Source organism: Bombus pyrosoma, linkage group LG11 (assembly GCF_014825855.1).
Source record: "Bombus pyrosoma isolate SC7728 linkage group LG11, ASM1482585v1, whole genome shotgun sequence".
Taxonomy (NCBI): Eukaryota; Metazoa; Arthropoda; class Insecta; order Hymenoptera; family Apidae; genus Bombus; species Bombus pyrosoma.
Window position 1 is genome coordinate 4,819,362 of NC_057780.1, and position 12,232 is coordinate 4,831,593.

The 12,232-nt window shown below is 38.2% G+C and overlaps 1 protein-coding gene across 10 annotated transcripts in view; it reads left to right on the top strand.

Annotated features, from left to right (window-relative positions):
- LOC122572905 (zinc finger homeobox protein 4-like) overlaps positions 1-12,232 on the top strand; it is a 404,144-nt gene that overhangs the window by 84,797 nt on the left and 307,115 nt on the right. For all 10 annotated transcript variants that reach the window (XM_043738577.1, XM_043738576.1, XM_043738579.1 and 7 more), the window contains one exon: positions 1,943-1,993. The gene's annotated coding sequence lies outside the window, so the exon portion shown is untranslated. The remainder of the gene's footprint in view (positions 1-1,942; positions 1,994-12,232) is intronic.

Below are 12,232 nucleotides of genomic sequence, written 5' to 3' on the forward strand. Positions count from 1 at the left end.
ACGAAGAACAATACACGAAGCTGCGCAAATATTTTTGCATCAATACAGTAAGATAAAATAATACACCTTCGGACTCATCAGCTTTCGTTACTGAATCAGAGATCAAAGGAGTTTCTCGAAATCAATCTGCAAACTTCTCTAATTTATGATGGAAATACGTAGGATAATCTACCCAACTATGCTAAAAGCAAAAAGCAAGAAAACTAATTGCATCGTTTTATTACACCCTGGAACGCAATAATAGGACAAATATCTTTAACCCAACACTGTCAGTTCGATATTGTTTGAGATTGTATCAAACCTGTCATTTTCTCTCCCATCGAATCGGTTTCTTCGTAAAATTTACTCAAGACGAATTTAACTTAAAAAATCCTTAGAAAATTCCAAGAAACCACGAAAGAAAGGAGAATAATCGTAACCCAAAGTCGATCGAGACGTTTCGATTGGAGTACCGGAGACGGATAACAAGATCGAAGCTCGAGGCTGGTTCCATGCCCGCGGAGAGACATCGATGGTTATTATGAGCAACACCATGGGGACCCGTAATATAGCCGAGGCGTTGCTGTAGGTCCGCCGCTTCTCTCCGCACGCACACCAACCGTGGACACTCTCCTAACGGCTGTAAAAAATGATTCTCGCGGCGAAAGACATGTAAATTTATGAAGGCCCTCGAGGTCCCTCCTCTGCCTACGTCCCTGCCTCCGACACAGATGCATTGTTGCGCTAACAATTAATTAATGTCGCTTTAATTGTACCTGCACACCATGCTGGTCACACTTCCACTTTGTTTCGTTTCCTTTCGTCTCGCCTCGTCTTGCTTCGTGTCGTTTCTTCCTTCGTTGGGTTTGGTCCTCGATCTCCTTTTGTCTTTGCACTCGGTCGAACGCACGAAATTATGCTGATCAGCCGGTGCCGTTTCGTCGTATTGTTCTTCCTCGAGGATACCTCGAGGTGAGCATTTCGAGAAGCGTGTCCCTTCTTCGTAGCCACATTGTTTCGTGGCGAACGCATTGTGAACGCGTTGTGGACGGCGAGGCGGTGTTTGCTAATGTGGGACACGTGGTATTGTTAGGCCGATTGATAATTGTTTTTTTAATTAGACCCCTCGGGGAACGAAACTCATTACGATTCCGATGAATCGTTTCTGGCGACGCGCGTCGACCGTTCGCCGGATGTGAAAGCGCTCGGAATTTTTCAAACCTGTGAAATTGCCAGTTTCAATCAGCGAGTTGGCTCTTTGTTCTCCTTACATTTTGAAAATGTTATTTTTAACTCTGTAGTGAAGAGGTTTTAATGCTTCGTAAATTTTGCGACCTTTTGCTATTGCAGATTTGTTTGCGACGTAAAAATATAATAAGGTCATAACGACGAAATTATGAAATAGCGGGCTTATTCATAGTGCTTATTAATATTTCTTCGCACTACAAACGTGTAAATGAATTTGGCAATGAATTTTCCAAATATAAAACTACAAAACAGCGATACAGAACGTTTCTCAAATCATGTTTCCACCATGTTTCTTCTTCATGTTCCAAATCAATTACCTCGAACTGTGTTAAAAAGTTGCAACGAAAGCGCAGGCCAAAAGTATCGAACACGTTATTTCGATCCATCTAACTATAATCTCGTCGCTCTAAACGTATGCAAGGTACAATGTATATCACTGGGCGATGATCGTTCGCCTGCAGCAAGCATTTCCGCGAACAATTTTTGCGCAGGATGTTGCGCTTATCGCGCGAGAATCTCGCCGGATGATCGGCGACGCGTTTAAGCTTCGCAGCGTCATAATCCAGTCGGTGAATTTCACACCTGCGCGATATGAGCATTAATGTTCCCAGGGTTTGTTATGTTTTTCACGTTACAAGCGTGTGTTCGTGTGTATTTTCTATGGTCGTATTGGTGCACGTGGTGTTCAACGTATGCTCGTATTTTTCTGTTACAGGATATAAGGGAGCGGAAGGAGCGTAGATGAGTTCTACTGTCTGCGTCCTCGGTAAGTCGTGAACAGCGAATATAAAGATAATATAAAATGTCTCACGACCGAGCGCACGGGGTCTTTATGACATGCACGTATTATCCAACCTGTACGGACTTTCATTTAACTAACGAGGCAGCGCCTTTTGAAATTTATAAATGTCGCGGTGTAACGTTACATTCCTTTCAAAATGATACGAACCTCGGGAGTTGGCTTTAGTTACGAGCTGATCGGTTTTATTTTAACCAATTAACTTATAAATTATATCTATAGCTATTTCGATCGTCGGGGATAATCTTCTTTTCGAAAGATTTGTTGCTGCTTTGGTTTGGATAATTGAAACTGTAGGTACGAAACAAATTACGAGTGAAAATCAAACCGATGCATTCTACATTTAAATAACCACCTATCCTTAAAATTGTTTATAATACATTCGTATAAAGATTCGACGCGTGTTCAAATATTTCGTAAACCGCTATATCTTGACCAGATTGGTTGATCTTAAATTTCTCTTAATAAATAACAATCTCTCTTAATAAAGATGTCTTCTGATTAGAAAACGTACAACAAACGTCGTTAGAAAAGACACAAAAATAATACGGAAAATTTCAGCGAGAAATTATATTCAGAGTGTCGACCACAAACCATAACTACCCCCGATCGTACGCTCGGAACCGATAATCTCTGCTGAACTTGCGAAGCGACATCGGGACAAATTTTCGAATGGAAACGATTCCTCGCGAGACTGCAAGCCAGTCCCGTATCACGAAGAAAGAAATACAGATTCGAGAGGAGAGTAAGAAAGAGACAGGAAAGACCGAGACGTGGCAGCAAACTGTGGAAGAAGGAAAGAGGCGAAGGATGAAGGAGACAGGCCCCGGTTGCCGGACTACCTCTTCTTCCCCATAAATACGGATTTAGTCGCGCGGTTTACGAGCGAAAACGTGTCGAGCTTCGCGAGGCTGGCCGCGCCTAAATTATTAAAGTCGTAAACGATCGAAATCGTCGTTAAGCGGCGCGCGAAGAAACCCATCGGACCTGCCTCCGCGTCTCCACGACGACGACGACGACGATCATTTTTCCCGGGCGGCGTTTCATTGTTGGACCACGGCTAAGCGGAGCTCTGTTGGTCGCGTTGCACCGTCCACCACAATAAACGGGCTTACTCTTGAGCGAATACGCGCGACCAGCCGAGCCTACTCTTCTCGCGACCATGGTGACGTCCGAACCGAGCATAGATCAGACTGCAGGGTTATTGGCACCGGTAATCTCGAATGGCGCGAGTAATATCGCTCGATGAGTTGTTAACGCGAGGCGTTACGCGAATAAAATATTCCGCGTCGAGATCGCCGTCAGATTTATCGCCAACGCGTTCCACGCGCGGTTCGCCCACCAGAATTTCGACCCCGCGCGGATTTTCATCCTTTGCGCGTTCTGATTAGACACTGTGGATGTTTATTATATATATTTGTATGTATATATATATTTAAAAAATTACTTTTTTCCCCAAAATTATTCTATTTTTGGGAATACGATCGTGTAAATGAAATTTCACCTGCTAGATGGGTCGCATTAACGAAGATGTTTTATTTTCCTCTTTCATCCGATAGCTAGACTCTACTTTTCTATTCTAATTTTTTCTTATCAGGCACATTTTTCATCCGACCGTATTCCCTCGGGAAGTATGTAGTTGTTGCGATTCGAATAGTTCGCGCGTTTTATTTGCACGCAACTCGAATTCATGCGAGTAAGTAAATCACAGATGCTGGAATGCCGCGTGTTTCGCGTTAAATATTCGTCATAAATAATTAAACGCTGTTATCAGGAAATAGCATTTCCTTACGATTTCGAACATCCAGCGATAAAATAGGACGAATCGTAGAAATTTACAGTCGTTTATAGCATCATAAATTCTATCCGCTTTGGCTGGGTCTTTGATAGATATTTTAAGCAGAATGCCGCGATAAACACGTTTACTTCGCGGAAAATGCAACGAACGCTATTAAATCTACTGTAATTATTTTTCTATTTTTCGGCCGTGTTCTACTTCTTTCTCTCTCTATTTTCGTACTATTGATTCAGGACTATGGGTAGAAAATATTCGATTAATAATAATCCATCGGTTCTCTCGTCGTTACTTTAAAATATCTTCCAGAATTTATCTAAAAACGAAGCTGTTTAAAGTAGGATTTTTAGAAATCTGAATTTATCAAATAATATGAATGATTAACAAACAGTAATCTTTATTCGATATTCTCTAATATATTCCCAAATCAGACTTTCATTATATAATTAATTAATTTATGACGACAGGAAATTATGTTTAGGAAATAAAAGATCTTGCTTGTATCCATACATTTCGTTTCAAATATATAAAATCGTTCCTCTCAATAAACTCATTTACCTATTTTTCAAACGATCTGACAAAATTTTTATCTCACGAAAAATCGTATCGTCTGTCAACGAAGCGTCCTAAAAAATAAAGTATGCAAACGATCGACAATAAATAATGAACGTAGGAATACTTATCATTAATAATCTTTACAACATATGCTTCGTTAATGATCTTATACGCAATTAATAATCCATGTTTTCTGCATTGCACAATATTGCTAGTTGCCTTCTGTCGCCTTATTTAGTTCATTAATTTCCGACTGAAAGGAAACGGGTGCATCGTTTCTCAGAAATAAATATCCTCGTACAGTGTCGCCGTAATGAAAGCAATTTCGTACAATCTCGTACGTAATTCCGTGTAATTTTCTGGCTTGTAATATTTTTGTCCTTTTTCCATGGAATTTAGAGCACCGTTTATGGAAATTAAGAGGATTAAGGTTGCCACTGTACAACAGTTAATGATCTCTACAGGTACTCGCGTTTCTTGTCCACCGATAAGATTTTAATCGCGTCGATCCTCTAGTAGGTAACGAGCAAAACGTTCGTTCGAAGCTTCTTCTACTAATTAACATCGTGCCGCGTATAATTTTCTCGCGCCATTCTGCTCGCTTTGAAACACTGACTGTATCAAAATAGCAGGTACAACGCTTAATTAATCGGTGGAATTCGTGAAAAAGCAGGCAGAAGCATTTGTAAATATAGGTTCGAGAACTGGTCGTTTAGCAATATTTCTTCAAATTTATTTCATCAGAGGCTTCTCCGGATTAACTTCTGCTTACGAAATGTGATTCAAATGTAAATTCTTCATTCTGGTTCGAGATATTAAATTAATTCTTATTAATGGTATATATGGTATAAATAATAGCGATATCAATGGTTATAAATAAAATATCCATTTTCAGAAAGCCTCTTATTTCAAAATTTGTTAATTTTTAAAACATTGTTAAACATTAAATCTCAATTTAAGTTAAATGAAAATCTCGTGTTGCATCTCGTGTTTGTTAAATAATTTGCAGGAGCATGTATGTGTGATTAATGTAATAATAATAGGAATTATTCGTTTCTATAGAATATTATTCGTGTAAATTAATAAAATAAAGTTCTAACTGAAATAATAACTGAACAAGTGCGTGAAAGGCAGCTTTAGCAGCATTATTTAATTTACACGATTCTGTACCAGAACAAAATCGTATTCCTGCTAATAAAAATATTTCGTTATCTCGATTTTTTAAATACCGGTTGTCAAGCACGAGCAAATCGCGGAACAACCGACTTAGTATTGGTAATGTTAAAACCTCCTTGTACAATGTTATTAGCCAAACGTAGGCAGTACGCTTAATATATTCTGTCTATCTGATCGAAACGCTTTAATTGCGAGGTGATTATCTGCCATTATCGAGTGACTAACGCCGGTTTTGTTGCTTAAAACACCAATTTACGTAATCAAGCTGAAGTCGAACGTTCATTAGAGACGGAAGTCAATAATGACGTAAAAGAAACGCGCAAATTTAGACAGTACAAGCATAATTATCGTTTTAATGAACCGTATGGTACGGAGAAAAAAATTTTCGTGGAAGAAGATCAAAATGTCGAACCATGAACTTAACAAAAAATTAACAGCAGAGAAGATGAGAATTTCACTGTAACGTATTTGTTCGTTATTACAATATGCCCGCGATACTGATTTTCATATAAGAACGCGAAGTAAAAATCATGAAATTAAAATATATATATATATAGAAAATAATAACACACGCGTGAAACTTTATTCGACACATTTAAATTTCACATGAAAGTCGTCTGTTAATAAATACATGAGTCACGTACAATACCATAAATCAAAAGGCTGGGAAAAGTGATCATGTTACGAACATTGTCCTGTAAAACTTTATACTTTTTTTTAAGTTGGTCACTAATCACATAGCTAGCTAACGAGTTTGAAAAGTCTGCAAGAAGTAGAGTTAATTAGTTCGACTTACGAGATTCTTGTTTAGTATATCTAGGTAGGGAAAATCCAACCAGGATTTAAACGTGTCAATAATCCATTTACTATTTAGTTATATGAAAATATTTGCAACAGAAAGGTATAATTTATACGTTAAACGACGTTATTCGTATCTTTAATACGATGGAAATAAGATTTGAATTTAAAGTACGTTGTTTAAACAACTAACGCTTTTATGCATGAAACAACGATTTATTGAAGACGCGCGTTCGTAAAAAGGATATCGTTTTTTGGAAAGAAAAAAGAATCGCGAATTCGACATGGATAAATGATATTGAAACGAACAAAATACGTGTCTATACGTGGGAAACGAGCAAACTGATTGTTAAATCGAGGATCACAAAGTGTTCGCAGTCACGGGGTCAGAATTTGATGAAGCACATTGATCACTCATCGGACGAACACTCATTTGACCACTTTTATTTCGGATGATCGCGCGAATGACCTGTGTGAAACTAATCCATCATCCGTTTGTATTAGCGATCAATCACGTCAAATGGCACGGTTTTGAAAGTTTGCACTGAAACCTGGATAAAATGTTCGCCGATGATAACGATCTTATACCGGCGAAATAAATCTTTCGATTAATGTAGCTTAATTGCGCTAAACGAGAATGTCGGCATAGAAATCTCGTATCACATTGATTTGTTAGAAGAATTTTTTCATGCAAAGTTGCTTATTTTTTTTTTTCACGGCGAGCCATTCGTTTTCATTTGTCAATCACGTTAAACGATTAACGTTCGTAACTATCAATAACCATGGCGTTTATTTCCTCATAAATGTAATTTTTCTTTATGAATATTCTTGAAATTGTTTATCAAAATCCAAAGATCACAATATACCCACTAACGAAACTCACACTTAATCATTTCCTCAGCTGCTTTCCTTCATTCACAGGAATGATCGTACACTGCAACTGTACATGGAGGCACTCAAACATCGATCGAAAGTAATTTTACCTCTCGACAGTATTTCTCGTTTTATAATTCACAGACATTTATTAATTTTCCAATTAACGATTATCTTTCCAGAACCTCTGATTACAATCGAACGCTATGTTATTTACATATGAGAGTAAAACATGCTGAATTTTCAAAGTCGAAAACAAAATTATTTTAATCGCGCGAAAATAAAAACTGACGACGACATTGATTAAAAGACGCAAGAGTAACCTTGCGAGAATGCATTGAACGAAAAAAAGAGAACAGACAGTCGCAAGAATGTTTAAAATCACGCGACAAATATATGGTGAGTTTTTAAGAAGAAGTCCATTATGTATATTATATTTTAATCGTTATTAATGTAGAATTATCATATAAATTATACTTATCATGCAAATCGTTGCGGAAAGCGGAAATTGAATTTTTATCGTGAATCGTGTTACTGACAAATTAGTTATGGTTTAACGTTTTACGCGCTCGACATCCGCGTCATGGCTGTCAATGAAATTCGTCACGCTCTTGTAAACAGCTTATGCAGTGTCTCTTATTCGTAAATTTCGCGTCTGTATCTCGAAGATGCGGCGTCGTGTTATTCCGTTAGAGAAATCGTCAATCGATCGAATAGAGTAGTCTGTCCTCTTTGTCGCAGATGATATACTTATATAGATTACTATCATTATATGCAATGAAATCTTATGTAGTACAAGTAGGTATTTGGATTTTCACATTATTGTGCGATGCAGTTACGTGTAATTTGCGCTTTTTTCATCTTATCTCAAACAACCATATCCTATTGACGATAAGAATAAAACATACAAGAGATTTGTTAAATATAGAACAAATAAATGAATCTAAGAACACAACAAGGTTGGAAAGTATGTATGTAAATGCTAGAAGAAACTTAAATAGGATTATTGTTCGTTTAAAGATTTTTGATCATTATTTAATAGCCTTAAAAGCCACCGTTTTTCGTTCACTCACCTTATTACCTATAGTCGCTAAAAACTCGAATGAGCGGATCGCATCGGATAACCAGCCAAACGTTCTAGTTTCCATTAATTTAGATCGCTTATTGTGGACTATTTTTATGCTTTATGCACATTACGAACGATTAAAAATATACGACGTTCTGGCTAACGAATAAAGTTTAATCGAACGAAACCTCGTTTAATCCAATCAGTCGGTTGATTGTAAATTTACTTTACCTTGCTGCCAGGTCTATTTTTTCGAATAAAAAACAGTTCGATTATACAAAATAATCTTATAATAAAATCTCGATAAATTAAGTAAATCCCTAAAGTCATTATATTTGCCATTTTTTGATTCGTAAATTATATCGATCGTAAATAAAATTCAATTTCAATATCACATTAAAAAGCTGCTAGAAATATTTTCAATATATAACATCGGCATCAGGCCAAGTTTATAATTATTCGAAGCAAGCAACGAGCAATCTTCGGTTCTCAATCTCGATATAAAACAGCAAAAAGGAGAAAAAGTAACGTTTTAACTGTTCCTATAACAAACGATCCATTCACTGATAAAAAGCAAGAGGAACGAAGAGACGTGGGAATTAATAAAAAGCGGCGCGCCGATACCGCGGTTTAATCATTCATCGGCCGTATCGATCCTGCTGGAAAGCAGAAGTTTATGGATTTTCCCGCGCGAGCACACTGCAGGTCTCCAGCACGTCTGAGATTAGAACCGTTTCTGGGAACGTTGCGTGGCTGGATTCGCGTCGATCCTCCTTCTTACGTATTGAAGATAGGTGGCACGCACTAGGTGGTTGACTACAAAGAAGCGAAATCGATTTGCAATTGAAATCCCGCGCGTCGTGTAAGTACGTGGCCGCGGGTCATCCGATTACTATACGCCAGTGTATACGGTCGTTTCTCTGAACCTGGATAGCTTCGATAACGGACCGAGTAGAGATGATGAAGAGGAACCACACGAGATCGAGAGTCGTTCGACTGCATTGCGAATGATCGTGAAACCTACCAGGTTGCTGACCCTGAACAGGGATATCTATGGAATCAAAGTGATCGATGCGACATGATCTTAGTTTTATTCTATTTCCTATCATCGTGAATTTTTTAAACTCGTTTGACGAGACACCAAACAGTTTTATTTTTTTCGTCCCTTATTTTCTATTATATCGAGTTTTTGAGATTTATGGTATTTTACGATCATTTGCTAGATAAAATAGTAATTTGTAGTTTGATTATAAACGTGATCTACTTTCTTATAGGTTATCTTGATCTTTTACGTTTTCTTTGTTTAATTTTTTATTAGATTTGACGTTCCAGCGATTTGACGTTTCGAGGTTCGATGGTAACGATGGAAAATATACAATAATGATCAGGAACTTGTTGAACTTTTTACGAAGCACACCTATAATATCATCTTTCGTACGCTGCTTAATATTATAACTGGAATTATGTAATCGTTATCGTTGTATACTTGTATGATTCTAATGATTGCTTGCATCATTCCACGAACCTAGAATTCTTGCTCAAGTATGTTTAGGTTGAGAATTCAGAGTAAAGCATTAATATTCATGAGAATGGAAATTTCAGTTTTCCTTGTTCGATTATTTGCGGGAGGATAGAAATTCAAGGGAACAATGCCTTCGAATTGAACGAAGATATAATTGCTTGCATTAGAATTTCCACGAAAATCCGCCGCAGCGAGTCAAACTCATTTTCTAAGTAATTTCTGTTGAAAACAAAGAAAGATATCCTTTTAACGGAATCCTATCGACGTTGGGTAAAGAAAAAGCGTCCGGTAAAAAATGGAAACAGAGTTCGTGTAAAGGCTCTCTCTAATTTCTCCTACACGCACTTAGTCTTCGAAAACAGACACGTTGATCCCCGAATTAAGAGACTCGAGGGGCTGAGCACGGGAAAGTTTGGCTTGGAAGCGTCGAAGAAAAGTCTCTTCGCCTTTTTCTTGCCGCGTCCCTGCCTTTTTGTACGAATCAAGGTGGTTCTTTAATTGCTTTTTGTTGCGCTAATCGATCGCTAGACATTTCAGTTTCTCGTTCTTGCTGAAACGACCGAATCTCGAGATGCATGTCCATTGTTGCGTCAAAATACTTCGATCGATGACGATTAATCCGTTTTTGATCATTTTACTGAATCGACGAGTAACAACTTTTTCAACGATCAACTTTTACCTAAGGTCTTTCGATTTCGCAGTTCTTTCTATCTACAATTTAACTTAATAAATTCCATTCACTTACGTTTTTAATGTTGAATGTCAACTTTATAATCATTATATTATAGATTATCGCGATAAAAATCTTATTTCCCTCATTCAAGGTCGAAGGACTCGATAGAAATTCGAATAGCAAGCATCCCTCGTCGAAAGAACTTTTCCTAATTGTATTCGTCCACTAAAAAGACCTTAATACGCGTGCAAAACCTAATTTCATGGAAGTTCGACTTTTTCTTCGTTTTCATCCGCCAACAACGTCCATGCCTGTGGATAACGTTCCAAACAATGAAGGGAACGATCATCCTTTTAAGGGTTCCAACGTTTGAGTACAACATCCCCTATGCATTTTTGATCCCCTTTTTCTCGTCTTCTTTTTCGATATAGTTTTCTATGACTAACTCGTTCCCTTCAACGATATTTCCCTATCGATTGATCTTCTTTCGTGGTTCTGCTTCATCCCCTTTGACTAAGCTATAGTCTTCGTTCCTTTCATAGGATCCTTTACTTCGATAAATTTTCCTATCTTCTCTATCCGTTTCAACGGGGCCATAACCCCAATTTCACTCTTAATACTGTCTTATACAGCTTCCACAAATAAATTTCCTACTTTTTAGAATACAATGTAATTAGAATACAATAGAAAAAAATATTAGTCTGTTTTTTATCCCCATTTCTACATCATCATACACTACTACACATTTGAATATCTATTCGTATATATTCCGTACGTTATTGACCAAACATTTCAAACTACTATGCGTTCCATAAAATTATTTTGAATCAATAACTAAATTAACCGAAGATTCATAGATACAACTAACAATGAGAAGACTTACAAATTCTCGACTAATGGTGTGTATCTTTTCGTATTATAAATAATCATTCGCACTCTAGATACGATAATCTCAAGACACGATCCAACAACCCTTTTCTATCTCCGAACCGAGCAAACTCTGGTTTTTCAAAAATTCTTTGATAAACCTGGAAACGACGAAGAACCTTTCACAGCTCGATCTCGAGCATCTCGGGACCTATACGCCTTTGGATCGAAAAGGCCGAGGTCACGAGGAACACGAGGACGATTACAAAAGCGGGCCGGCAGGTGGTGGGGCCCAGATTCGTCCCCACGTATCGGCAAGAATATCGAGTGTCGACCTTCCGGAGGGCTCTGCGAACCGTTCGAACCGTTTTCGATCGGTTCGATCGGGCCCCCATCGTGCCTCTTTCTTACAATGTTTCTCACGTGATCCACAGACAAAAGCCGACGAATTCCAGCGTGAAAATCCGCGCCGCTACCGGGTCCACGGTGTCTCGTGACAAAGAAGGCGAGCACGGGCTCCTAGAGGAGGCTGGCAACTCCGCCGTGAAATCAGTTACGAAATCACGGGGTCCCATTCGAGCCGAAGCACGAGTACTCTCTCTGCTCCTCTTTGTTCCACTGGTTTTCCTCGACATCCCCCTCGCGTTTTATCCCGCCACGGAGTCGATCATTAATTTATAACGAACCAGCACCGCCTGTTATTATTCCATAGTTACACGATCGCGTGATTACACGCGTGAATCGACGAGCTGAAATTGTAAACGGTGCAAGTGTCACGTATTTTCGATAGGGGTAAAAAGACTGGATCTCTGTTAAATTTGACGCGTGTAATTTTTACACCGCTTCAATGCTATCGACTTTTGTCGTTTGCTATTTTTATA